Raw genomic sequence first — 14,381 nt, 5'->3', positions numbered from 1 at the left:
CCAGGCAGAGCTATTCTGAGAGTCCATGTGTAGTATTTCTGATAGTCTCAATACCAACATTGAACTGGTGTCAGATTGATGCTAGCACGATAGGATCAATGCTTTCGTTTGTTTCTCTCAGCTATGTTCAGTACGTTGTTCCCATTTCATCAAACAGTACACATGTCTGTGCAAACTTCCCTTATGCAAGCACCCCCTCCCCGTCCTCGGCTGTGTTTTGCTATCTCCATGTGACTCAGTTGCACTAAGCAGACAGATGCAAGCTTCAGTGAGTGAAAAAAAGGAGCATCACGTGGAGATATGTTGCAGCTGTATAAGAAAATTTCCCAAACGATGCAGAAAGAAATTCTCTACTGAGGTAGCAAAACCAATTTATAGAAATATACGAAAAAACATGAAAACTTTGGAACTTTTTTAAAAAAAAATTTTTTTTTGCTGGAGTGAAGAAAATCTGAGGGAATCTTTCAGATAAACCCAGGTCGACCCGACTGGGTTTATCTGCCCACTAGCAAAGTCCTTTAAGAGAAGCAAAGAATAACCAGGTAGCTCATATAGTGGTGAAAATGATGATTCAGTCATGACTCATGTCAGATCTGCATTTGCAAATTTCCTCCTTCTTCAGGATGTAAAGTCAGACAAGAACACCTGTAAACTTATGCTGCCCCCAACAGCTCTGGAGGAACTGCAGACTTGGTATGTACACTGCTAATGTCACCTACAGTACAAAAAACAGTAATTAAAAAAAACAATTCTGAATGCTGAAATTTAGAAAAAAGTTATTGTAAGAATTGGTTCTGGTAGCATCTTAACAGACACGTGCTTGGAGTATTACCCAGCAGTGATGATGCTACCCACTGGCTGAAATGGCAGTTGGTCTAAAACTTGGAAAGGGAACAATCATAGCAGGAGTAACAATAAAGACAAAGAAGATAAAAGAAACAAAGACCGAAAGATTATTGTGGAATGAATGAAAAGCAGAAACAGTGAACAATTTTGACTTTTCAGTTTCTCACCACTGCAAAGAAATTAATGAACATTAAGACATCTGTCTTCTCCACAGCACAGCAAAAGCTAAAGGATCGACGGGGGAGCACAAACGAAAACAAGAGTAGCTCACATTAAAGGTTATATGATATATTGCCGTACCCCAAGTGGGAGTAGACAGCAAAAACATGTAGATATTGGCACAAGCAGCTCTGTAAAGCACCTACCAAAGCACTACGATGACAGGACATTTAGAGCTCAGAGAAGAGAAAATCTAGTGATTTACTGTGAATCTCCAATGGCCACTTAAAATCCGCCCCAAATTGCTCTCCTGCTACTTCAGCATGCGAGCTTGCGATTGTGTGCACACTCTGCATCTATACGTTCTAAGGCAGTGAAGTGATTGCGGGTGGTCTAAAGAAATGTTTTCCTAATAAATCACAAGGGAGCTTTTAAAATCAGTGTGCAGTGCAGTGGGGAGTATTTCTTTTCCCATTCCCTCTGAGAACACCTGAAGCATACCCAGCTTGACTGCTAATGGCTCAGTGGTAAATCACATCACGAACTCGAAAGCCGACTCACTATTTGAAACTTGCAATTCTTGGGTGCTTGTCTTGTTGCAGTCGCAGGCAAGACACACACAAAATGTGCATATAACAATCAAAAGGCACACACACACACACACACACTGACTACCTACCGAGGAGAGTGCTAAGAAATAAACTCCAAAGCTTCAGACAGCGCTGACCCTTTTGGAGAAGCTTTGGGTGGCAGCTAAAGGTTGCTTTAACATGCCTCCTTACTGTTGAGCCTGATAGTTTGACATGGAGAGGAGAGGAATGTCTCTCTGCGATCTTTTCTCTGTGAAAACAATGAAGGTCAGACTAAGACAAGGTCCAATTAGAGCTTGGCCTCAAATACCTGAAGTGAGCAAAGAGAATCTCTGTGTTTTTCTTTGTCTAGAGGGTTTGCATGTGTGCTTCTGACCACGGGAGGGGGTGGCAGGCATTTGGATAGTCAAGCATTATGAAACCATATGTCCCAACACACATTAAAGCAAAAAGAGGACACCAGTGAGAAGAGACATTTTACTACAATTATTATGCACCGTTTTCCTGGCTGCTATCCACGAAGCCAATGGACTCCAATGTAAAGGCTGGAGCAAGTCAAAACAGATAAGAAGAGTCAGACTAAAATGCGGATGATCTGGTAATGAATGTGTGCACATAATCACACACAGTCCTCAGTGCAGCTGCAGAAACCCCTTTGCAGTGCAAACAAGAGTGCACACAGAAGGGTCCATCACAAACAGCAACCCCAATCAATCTCTGCAGAGAACTGAACGCTTGGGGATACAGTGGCAGTGATCTCACACCAACCTTTCTATCACACACAGATCCACCAAGTCACGGGCATTCACAGTCACTAGAGGTGCCCCAGCAACAGCTCTGGGAGCAGTTGCCAAATTTATCAAAGAGGTCCAGGAGCAATCCGGAGGGCTCCAGCACTTCTGCACCAATGTGTAATTATTAGGACAGTTAGAAAGTCAGAGAGACAGCCCCTTTAATTACAGCTGTGGGGAAAAAATCCCAGAAAGAGTGGATGGGGAGAGAACATAAGGGGCACAAACTGAATGTGGCTTTTTGTTGGATGCAAGAGGCAGGGATGCAGGAAGCCTCAATGACAGAGAAACCAGATGTTGGGGTTGAAGATTTACACTTTGACATAAAGAAAAACGGCTGATTAATGTAATTCCTGTCTGACTAAAGATTGAGTGACTGCAGCAAGGGCTCTTCATTTTCTGCATTTTCCATGCTTTATTTTCTTCTCTATTAATTTAGCAGTGTGACAGTTAATTACAAAACAGTACTGGTATGCACCCCAGCAGCTCATTTTGAATTTGCCAGAGCAGAACTGAAAAGCTACTCTAAGCGCTGAGGGGAATTGGCCTGCAGAGAGTCTGTGCAAAGCCGCAACTCGGTAATTGTTTAACAGCCTTGTACATTAAAATTTGCAACCACAAAAATGGACCTCCACATGTAGTGTGACAAATTGGATGACCCGGTGAGTAACTTGGTTTCGTCATGATTTGGACAGCAGACAACAGAGATTTTATTTCTTTGTTTGATCAGTGCTTTGGAAAAATAAACAGGAAAAGCTATTTGAATTGAAAATTGTTCTTTAAACAAGCTGTGATCTTGCTAGCAATCCCACGAACACTGGGAAAATGAGTTCTTCTCTTCCCAAAAAATTGATTAAATCAGTTCCTCTAAACCAGGAGTCCAAATGCCACCTCCTCATACCGTACACTTACTGTATAAACAGTATTATGCTTTCAGTGATATAGTAATGCCATGCGTTATGTTCCCTACTATCCACAACAACAACACAAGCCCAAACATGCCTAAGAGCGAGTCCAGCATTTCAGCATCCAATTACCTAAAATCCAAGTACCTAAAAAAGGGAGCTACTTCAATAACAGGAAGTGGCTGGGATACAAGAGGTCAGACCTCCATCAAAGTTTGATACTTTGCAAAATATGAAGGAAACTGTTAAAAGTGGAAACTAATCTGTTTCACCACACAGGCAAAAAACAAAAACGTCATCAATTACAACCAAGCTGTGAAGGAGGAGATATGAGCAGCAGGTGATGTGCAACCAAAAAGTAAGTGAATGACTCAACCGAATTTCATATTAGAAGAAGAGCAAATGGTGGATGCAAAATTCCTAAATAGTGTTATGGTGGGAAAAGGAGGGATTTAAGTAACTGGTACATCCCAGGTAGAAAATATTTTTCAAATTCAATGTTATGATGTCACAATATAGTGCATACATAAAATTTCCAGGGAAGGCACTGCCTAAGCAGCTTTTTACTTACATATGACTTATGCTGTGTCACTACTATTGCACTATAGGATGGAAAACGCCATTCATTTTGCTTGCACTACTAAATCCTGCGGGCTGCAATTGCTGATAAAGCTTTATTTAGTAATTCTTTCTACATATTTATTTGAAATATCATGATATAATTTTGACACTGTATTGTCCACTCCTATTAGCCACAGTCCTTGACCAAAGGTTTAACCCCCTGACTTCCTTACCCACACACATGCACAGTTGCCGCTACCCCCACCATCACTTCTACCATCGACTCTAATACCTCAGGGCTTTGAAGGCAGCATGCGTCATAGCTCAGTGTAAAAGCCACTTTGGTGGAGCATTGGCAATCTTATTAAGAACTGCCAAATAACTACGAACTCTACTGGCAAGACATCTGACCCGTTATCTGCATTGCAAATTCAATATTAGGTTGGTTTCTCCAGCATTTCGTTCAGCACCAACGAAAGAAACAGAGAAGATGTGAAATATCACCCTGGAATCTGACACTGACTTAGACATAGACAAAGACTTTATTAATCCCACCCTGGGGAAATTCACACAATATTACAGCAGCACAAGGGTCAGCAAGAGGAAGTGAATTAGAGATATATTAGAAAAATAAAAACTAGAAAAACAAATAGATTAGAAAAATAGTGTACAAATAAAAAAAAGAGTCATTAGTATTATTTACAAATTGTTGCTTTATGCAGTAAATCCAATTACAGAGAATTTTTCACATTTACTTAAAGTGCAGTGAAAATGATAATATATACAGGTAAATTATAGCCGGTTTCTGTACACTTGTGTGCACTGTACAATGTGACTGCTGTCGTGATGAAGGACCTGCGATGGCGTGGCTGTAACGCCTACTGCTGATGGAGCTGCTCGGTGCCTCCATAGTCTCCTGCAAGGGAGTGAGAGGTGCTGTCCATAATGGACATTAGCTTCACTAACATCCTCCTCTCATGTTAGATGTTATAATTTTACTATCATATATGGTTATGAGATAACTTGTAAAAACAGATAACAAACAAATTAGCAGAATAGATGTGTTGTGGTGAATGCCAAGAAGATGAACCCTGACCACATGAAGGTAGCTCTTGGTTTGACCTTTTCACCTACTTTCTAATCCTCTGGCACATTCTGTTTAGCTCAGCATATCCATGGATCCCACTGAGCTATGTGCGCGCGCGCACACACACACACACACACACACACACACACACACACACGTACACAGGAGTGCTTGGATACAGCTGCAATACAGACAGGTCCAAACCTCTCCAGGAGCAGATTTTCTCATGTCGGTGGGTAAACCGTCATGGACGACAAATCCAAGAGTCACCTGTAGGCTGACTTTGGACACAATTGACTAAATCCACCTGGTGAGGCCTGGAAGTTGGCCAGCTGCTGCTGCTCACACTGACTGTTTCCCCATTTATCTGTATCTATATCCCCGTCTGTCTCATATCTCTCTGAATGTTCCTTGATAGTTTTAGTTTTAGTTTTTAAAGAGTACTTTACGAGCCAACTGGTGCACACAAATCTTTGCAGGTTTTAGCCACTCAGCAGGTGAATGCTGATTTCAGCATACACCAGTTTGGTTGAGACTTAGATATCTCAGCATCTATTACATGAATTATAACATATTGTATGGAAATTTATGTTCCCTTTAAAACAATCCTACTGACTTTGATAAGCCTCTAATTGCACCAACCTGAAGTTAACTTTAGTGGCCAGAGCTTGTGAGAAGATTATTGGTTTGAAACATAGATAAGATCAAGTGTGTACAGTGGGGCAAAAAAGTATTTAGTCAGCCACCGATTGTGCAAGTTCCCCCACCTAAAATGATGACAGAGGTCAGTAATTTGCACCAGAGGTACACTTCAACTGTGAGAGACAGAATGTGAAAAAAAAAATCCATGAATCCACATGGTAGGATTTGTAAAGAATTTATTCGTAAATCAGGGTGGAAAATAAGTATTTGGTCAATAACAAAAATACAACTCAATACTTTGTAACATAACCTTTGTTGGCAATAACAGAGGTCAAACGTTTACTATAGGTCTTTACCAGGTTTGCACACACAGTAGCTGGTATTTTGGCCCATTCCTCCATGCAGATCTTCTCGAGAGCAGTGATGTTTTGGGGCTGTCGCCGAGCAACACGGACTTTCAACTCCCGCCACAGATTTTCTATGGGGTTGAGGTCTGGAGACTGGCTAGGCCACTCCAGGACTTTCAAATGCTTCTTACGGAGCCACTCCTTTGTTGCCCGGGCGGTGTGTTTTGGATCTTTGTCATGTTGGAAGACCCAGCCTCGTTTCATCTTCAAAGTTCTCACTGATGGAAGGAGGTTTTGGCTCAAAATCTCACGATACATGGCCCCATTCATTCTGTCCTTAACACGGATCAGTCGTCCTGTCCCCTTGGCAGAAAAACAGCCCCATAGCATGATGTTTCCACCCCCATGCTTCACAGTAGGTATGGTGTTCTTGGGATGCAACTCAGTATTCTTCTTCCTCCAAACACGACGAGTTGAGTTTATACCAAAAAGTTCTACTTTGGTTTCATCTGACCACATGACATTCTCCCAATCCTCTGCTCTATCATCCATGTGCTCTCTGGCAAACTTCAGACGGGCCTGGACATGCACTGGCTTCAGCAGCGGAACACGTCTGGCACTGCGGGATTTGATTCCCTGCCGTTGTAGTGTGTTACTGATGGTGACCTTTGTTACTTTGGTCCCAGCTCTCTGCAGGTCATTCACCAGGTCCCCCCGTGTGGTTCTGGGATCTTTGCTCACCGTTCTCATGATCATTTTGACCCCACGGGATGAGATCTTGCGTGGAGCCCCAGATCGAGGGAGATTATCAGTGGTGTTGTATGTCTTCCATTTTCTGATGATTGCTCCCACAGTTGATTTTTTCACACCAAGCTGCTTGCCTATTGTAGATTCACTCTTCCCAGTCTGGTGCAGGTCTACAATACTTTTCCTGGTGTCCTTCGAAAGCTCTTTGGTCTTGGCCATGGCGGAGTTTGGAGTCTGACTGTTTGAGGCTGTGGACAGGTGTCTTTTATACAGATGATGAGTTCAAACAGGTGCCATTCATACAGGTAACGAGTGGGGGACAGAAAAGCTTCTTACAGAAGACGTTACAGGTCTGTGAGAGCCAGAGATTTTCCTTGTTTGAGGTGACCAAATACTTATTTTCCACCCTAATTTAGGAATAAATTCTTTACAAATCCTACCATGTGAATTCATGGATTTTTTTTTCACATTCTGTCTCTCACAGTTGAAGTGTACCTCTGGTGCAAATTACTGACCTCTGTCATCATTTTAAGTGGGGGAACTTGCACAATCGGTGGCTGACTAAATACTTTTTTGCCCCACTGTATATACATACAAATCTTATAAACATATTTGTGCCAGCAGGGTTTTTCTGTCTCATCTTACTTATATGACATAACATATGAAGTGTGATTAATAAAAATACTTTTTGAAGGAGATTACCTGATTTAAATGTGACCGTGAATGTAGCCCTTCACATATCTTCAAAAATTTCTTTTGAAGCAATTCAGTGATTAACACATTGGAATCAAGGATCTTTTTTGCTGTGAGGCAAAAGTGCTCTCTGTTTGGAGCACTTCTTATGCTTTTCTAAAATGGTTTAATCTCTGGTTTTCCCCACAAGTGCAAAATACATTAGGTTATTAACTATCTGGGACCAGGGCAAGACCAGGACATTCTCAAGAAAGAGACATTTTTTATTTTTAAGTTGAACATTCTCCCTCAGACACCTCAAAACATTAGATCGGAACTCCATGTTTACAGTGTTATCATGATAATTCATGATAAACACTATGACAAACAGAGAGGTTGTCATGTCACACATGACACACGTGCCCTCTGGCTTGGAAAGCATAGAGTCTTTCACTTAAAACTACTTGTTCATGGATGGAAACCCAGGTCTCGTTACCAGCATGATCCTCCACACAAAATGTGGGTTAGTTTGAAGCACAAGATGAATGACGTTTAATCTCTGTGGAGGTCTGCAGAGAAATTGCAGAGTGCACAGTGCAAGTGCTCAGAACAGGACTTCCAGTAAGACGCTAATGATAGAAGCCACACTCAAGGCTCCCTGGACATGCCTGAAAAAGATGACCTTGAATCTGAAATCGGACAACTTTAAATCAGGTAAGGCTTTTGACTTTTATGGACCTGTTCTCTGAATTTTTGATCACACCCTATAAAACACAACATAAGAAGGCTTGGTTTGGTCTTTCTGTCAGAGTAGATTTACATATTAAAGTTTAGACTATATTTTTAGAGTGACTTTTATGTGATTGTCATAGTCCAAGACGGTTATATTTTAATCTAATTTGTGAGAGCGTCTGGATTCATTAAAATGAGCAGAGCTGCTTCATCAGAAGAACTGTGAACAAGAGTAAAAGCCAATATTACCACAACAATAAAAACCTTTAAGAAAAATATGATTCACAGTTCTTTGCCTCTAGGGAGACAGACAGGAGGGTTACAGAAACCTATTTTTTCCTGGATGGGGAACAGAATAAAAAGCGGAACTGATTTATTATTTTTTTTTACAATGACAAAATAAACCAACAAGAAACCTTCTGAAGCCAAATAATTTTCCAGAAATCATGCACTAAGGACTACTGAACATAATAGTTTTTCAACATTTGCGTGAATAACACCAAGCAGGGAAAATCACATTGTGTCTTATTTTGTGTGGCTCAAAAGTGCTAACCAATATCAACAGCTGCAGAACTAGAATAATGTGCTCCCCACCTGGCAGCAGCGTGCATGGATAAGCTTAACCTGGGTGCAAAGGTTCTGAATAAAATTAATTTTACTACTTTCCAATTCTCTCCCATAAATCCCTGTGATTGGTTTCAGGAACCCCAGAGCTAGATCTGTTATTAGCGAGGAGGGCTTTATAAGTATCATACTGGTGCCTCGGCTTCATAAATAGCCCCACTGTGTAGAATCCAGGCGGCAGGCTAAAGTAGAGGAAGACAGACAGAAATCACTCTTGGTAACAAGACGTCCTTCTTATTGTTCTCCCCACTTATGTCTTGTGTTTCTCAAACTTTAGTTATGATCTTCCTGTCTGGAAATCAACGAGCAGATCCAGGGGACTCCTCTGTACCGCTACAGATTAAAATCGAACACTTTTGTTGTCACATACAACAAAAATGTGGGTTTCTCCTTTGGGAAATGGAGCACACATGAGTGGAAAACATTGACCATCTGTAGGCTTTCCAAGCACTCCCTGTTTACCAGCTCATCAGAGTCTGACAGATACAGTCTGTACAACAATAATTCCAGCATTTTATAGCTGATATCCTTCAGTAAGACGTCTTTCAGTTGTACACTATGTGCGTGAAGATGTGGGAACCCTGTTGAGTTTTTGTTAGGCAGGAAAGAAAAACAATGAGGTAGACAAAACAGGCAATTCTTCAGGCGCTGTCCAGTGCTGAAACCACAGAAAGAGCCAACAGGGAGCTTTTCATTTTCCGAAGATTAGCTCAGGCAAGGAAATGCAGACATAATGGTAAAATAAGCAGCTTCTTAGTATTTGCTTCTCCTCTTGGGTGTTTTAGAAGGTGAATGATAGAGACATGGGCCAATTCAGATTTACTGATGTGCCAAATGAGTTTAACAAAAGAGGCAACACACTGAACTGGCAAGACAAAGGGGAAAGGAAGGCTTAACAAAAATCCACCTTCAGGAATAATTTCTCCAATCACTGGAAGATACTCAACTGTGCTCCTGTCATTAATTCAGCAGACAAAAACTGTTACCAGATGTCATTACTTATTTATAGTATTTAATAGTGAAAATGCTTCTTTTGAATAATACATTTGGTGAGAGCGCTGGATTTGGGGAGGTGGGGATGGAGAGGTTGACTGATGAATATTCACAAGCTGCGTCTGGAGGGATTGTGCTAAACTACCTTTTTTTCTGCCTCTGTGCCTCCTGGGCTTTGTCTGCTCTGCCACTTGCCATGATGGCCCAGCTGCGCTGCTCATTTGCTTGGCGCTACGCACAGTGGCTAGTTCAACATGGTTAATGCCAGGCTATTATATTATTAGCCAAGGCAAAGCTAGCAGCAGCCCACTTAAGCTCCGCTCCATCTGCTTGGTGGTGTCAGGTTGGAGGAATGGAGGGACCCAGAGCTGTCTATCAAGGAGACTGACGTCGTCCAGCGAGCAAAGGTACAGCATTCATTAAACCAATGAAATGACCCTGGGGCTGGGGGAACAGAGGTGCCAAGTGGATCCTGGCCTAAAATGTGATCTATGGTCGTGTGTGCTCAGGGTTCTGCTGCGACACACGTGTAACTTGAACAGACAATAGCAAGCGCACACTCTCATGATCATTTATACAAACAGAATTGAATATGCGCGTAGGCTGCTGTGAGTGTTTTCACTGCCTAATTGGATCCAGGTTATGTACTGTAAGTGTGTAAATTAGTCTCTCACTGCAGGAGTCTTCCAGTATCCCTCCTGGCCCTTCTCCCACCATGGGGGGAAAAAAAACTACCCCCATTTGTAACATACGTCGTGAGCCTACAGCTCTGAACCTTTATCGAAAACACACAAAAGAAAAAACATATTAATAAATGTTCCTTCCCACTGTAAAATTACACACAGCAGGATCACAGCTGATTCATAGCGCCACACTCTTCCAACTACAGGATTTCAAGCTGGAGGCCTTTGCCAGTCAAACAGTCTAACTCAAGCCCAGAGATCTTCTGTACTGATATTGTGCAGTTGCTTGGCAGCTTTCCCTTGTTTCATCCTGTGCCAGGGTGGCTTTGTTTGTTTTAAGCATAGCAGAAGGTTCATTGTAGGAATATTAATGTCTTACATTTGCGAAATCTCTGTAAAAATTCACAGTTTCCAATTTACTTGCTTGGACACTACTCAAGTGCAAAATTGAATTCTGGCCCATTCACGTCTTCCGCTACAAGTGTCTGCACTAAGCTGAGCGCAGCCAACCAGAAAAGACACATTATTGAAATATGTGACAACGCAACCTCATGCAAAGAGCAGATAATGCTGTAAAACTCCCACAGTCTGTTACATCCCTTCTTCATTCTCTTTCTTTCTTTCTCTCTTTCCTCTTTCGTTCTGTCTTGCTTTTCTGTCCATGCTCATGAGATGTGATGACAACATTTCCGAACTGCTTTTGGCCTTGACCGCAGTTGGAGAGGAGCCACTAAGAAGCGATGAACCACTCTCTAAAGGAATATTGTTCATCCATTGTAATGCCTCATCACACAGAAAATGTGAAAATGGGGGCAGTGAACTGGCAATGCCACAGAAAAAGAATACCTCTTCTGAGAACAATAGCGCTAACAGTAGAGCCTGCGATCCAGTGCAAGAGTGATGAGTGAGAGTCCAAACAGTGCAGGGCAAGAGAAAGAGACACAAAGACAAACACAGAAACCTTCTGCAATATGCATGAGTGGACAAGGCAGAAAGAAGCAGAGGGACTTAAACAGCAGTTTAATGTGCAGCCAGATACTAATAGTGCAACAGGAGCTGATGATGCCCATATCATCCAACAGCAAAACTCAGCAACTGGAAGCATCAGTGGCCATAAATGTACACACACACACACACACACACACACACACACACACACACACACACACACACTTATCAGATAGACAAAGACCTACACATGGCTGCCCAACCAGTGAGAGGAGAATGTTTTATCTACAATCAGTCACAGAATGAAAATGAGGCTGGTCAGTTTGCAGACCTGGAGTATCAAGGATCACATTGCCAATGCTAAGCCCAAACAGATTCAAAAGATTTGTGTAGTTGTGGGAGATTTGGAGAGATGGAATATCAGATAAAAATGGTGCATAATCTGTTTGGCTGAAGACTGCTTAGACAAATTCTAGGTTGGCTGGCTGAGTGAATGTGTGCACATGTATGCAAATACCTGAGACACACAATTATAAGACAGAATAAGAATCCAGCGAGAGTGAGAAAAGGGAGGGAGGGAGGCTAGTAACCATTTCACAAACAGTTTGGCTGAATTTCTGCTTAATTTCCCAGGGGGTCATGAGCAACCCCACTCCAGCTCCATTGCCGTTCTCTGACAAACATGAAAAATGAAACAAAACTTTACTTTCTTTTTCATCCACAAAAAACACTCCTCGCTGCTACACAGGCAAATGAAAGCCATGTCCACACAGGACTGAACCGTGGCATGCAGGCTGGGCTGGACCTCCTCCTTTTCAGTCAGTTTGTGACCTAGAGCTCCTTCTGCCAGATGCCAGCCTTTCTTCAGTAGAAATAATTGAGAGACCCTTTAGGTGGAGTACAAGTGCCATCCAAGATAATGTCTCAGGTTTCCCTCCTTTGCTTCGCTGACAGCGCTGACAGCCCTGCCTGCGCTGCCTATCGACTTACACCCACTCCAAAAGCTCCCTCTGTCCCCATCTGCCTCACCTGAAGGCTTACCAAAGGGGAAGAAAATGGGATTTTCACTACAAAGAAGTGAGCTCATGGTCATACAGATCCAAATCGTACAGTAACCGGCGCTGTCAAACATCCTTTTGAACATAAGCAGCCTCAAAGGAGAAAATAAGAGGGAGCGACGCTTTGCTACATTTATTACTTTTCAACAGATGCTGCATAATTGGACAATTACGACGTAATTCAAACAGACAGAAAAAAGCAAAATCGCTTAACTTTTGTCAAAGTGCATTTTGGAGTCTTATTAAAACTAAATCACCAACACAGCAAAACCTAAAAGGATTAATTGAAAAATAGCCTTATGGAAGCAGTAACTAGCTTCAAGCAGTGAATCGCATGCTTGCAAAGACTACACACTTTTGCGATATAAAGCACATTTCTTTTGGTAACAGCCACATATCTTTGTCTTTGAATAGTACCGACAAGGACATTTCCAAATGATGATCGACTTTAAGTGAACAAAATTCGTGAAACACCCATTTCGTTTCGTGGAATTAAAATAAGTCAGTCAGTCAGACAAATTCATAAATAAATAGATATGCAAAAACACACAAGACTACTCGCCTTCACCTTTCAGATCAAGTCAGGTCCCGTCTACAGGAATGTAGAGCGATGCCGCAGCTTTACAGGAGCGTCTGTGTGATACAGTGCAGGTGGTAGCGCCACAGTCAGGGAAGCTGAACCATCCAAGAGACGCGTAAAAGCCCCGCGAGTCCGAGGAATTGCTGTCAGACAGGGAGACAGGGTCTGTGTCGTTTCGTGTGCAGTGCGCCTGGATGCAGAGACGTGTCCTTGCGTCTTTCGGGGACTTGTCGAATCAGCAGCAGCGATGAGTGGATGAGCGCCAGCCAGAGTGGTGCTCACCTCTCCAGCAGCTGAGCGCTACTGAACAAAAGAGTGCTCCGCAGGCTCTCTATTCAAATAGCAGGAGAGAGGGATGAACGAAGATTGGGGGGTGCTGGTGGTTGGGTGTGCGGAACGAAGGGGAGGAGGATGATGTGTGAGTGTGTGTAAGAGTGTTGGGGGGGGGAGCCTTTAGTGTTAAGGTTGATATAAAGATCAGAAGTTTGTACTTCGAGCATCTCTTGAAAACCATCTAATGTAACGCATGTAGACCGCCTGACAAGACGTATGGTTGCTTGTAATAAACCCAGGCACACAACAATCACAAATCCATTAGTCATTATCTGTTCAAGGAATTTATGACAGTCGGGGAGGGTGAGGGTTTAGTTTAAGACGTGATTTGGCATCTCTGTCCTACTGTAGGCCCCCACAATCCCGTTTGGCCTTTGTCTGAGCGCTGTAATTAATGACTTTAGGGAAAGAATTACCTTGTTTGGCAGCGTAGCAGTGACCTCAACCTGAGATTTACTTGCAATGGAGCGAGCTTAGGCTATCAAATTGGATTAATGCCCAAATCGCCAAGGATTTAGTTGGCAGGCCTAAGCGGCAAACGTTGAATCAACATTTTTCACATAAGAGCGAATCTGACATGGACATATAGCGAGGCTTACTGGCTTTCTACCCTGCACTGTAAAGTCTGCGCGGTGGGAGTTTAACATTAGCATAATTACTGTGGTGCTTGTGAAATAATAAAAATAAAAACGGTCATTTGAAAGAGTTTGCAAAAGTGGTGCTTATATACATTCACGGGCAGTTTGAAAGACCCACTGCTTTGTTAAAGAATAATGATCCCCCGTGAGACCCGTGCGGACAGGAAGATTAAGGCATTGTTCAGCAGAGTTGTATAATTTACGCATAACTGGGGCAGCTTGCATTTTTGTTGATTTTACATGTATATATTTTTTTTCTATAGGCAGAGTGCGTTTTTACCACATGCCTCCAGTATTCTTGGCTGCTGTAAAAAGGGTCGCTAATGGAGACCACACGGCATCTAAAGACTAAAGGAGCTGTCCGTGGTGCTGAAGCTTTTGAGCGGCATAAAGTGTGAATAGCCCTGCGTTAAATCTCCACAACTGGAGGGACCTTGTTTCCATT

At 42.4% G+C, this 14,381-nt stretch overlaps 1 protein-coding gene across 1 annotated transcript in view; it reads right to left on the bottom strand.

Annotated features, from left to right (window-relative positions):
• The window catches only part of ncanb (neurocan b), a 175,596-nt gene extending 162,265 nt beyond the window's left edge, over positions 1–13,331 (bottom strand). The window contains exon 1 of the mRNA XM_082523078.1: positions 12,954–13,331. The gene's annotated coding sequence lies outside the window, so the exon portion shown is untranslated. The remainder of the gene's footprint in view (positions 1–12,953) is intronic.
• Positions 13,332–14,381: the final 1,050 nt, after the last annotated feature.

The sequence above is a fragment of the Aulonocara stuartgranti genome (assembly GCF_965226115.1).
Source record: "Aulonocara stuartgranti genome assembly, chromosome: 23".
Classification (NCBI taxonomy): domain Eukaryota; kingdom Metazoa; phylum Chordata; class Actinopteri; order Cichliformes; family Cichlidae; genus Aulonocara; species Aulonocara stuartgranti.
Note: the sequence above shows the minus strand (reverse complement) of the source record. Positions and strands in the feature narration are given on the sequence as shown.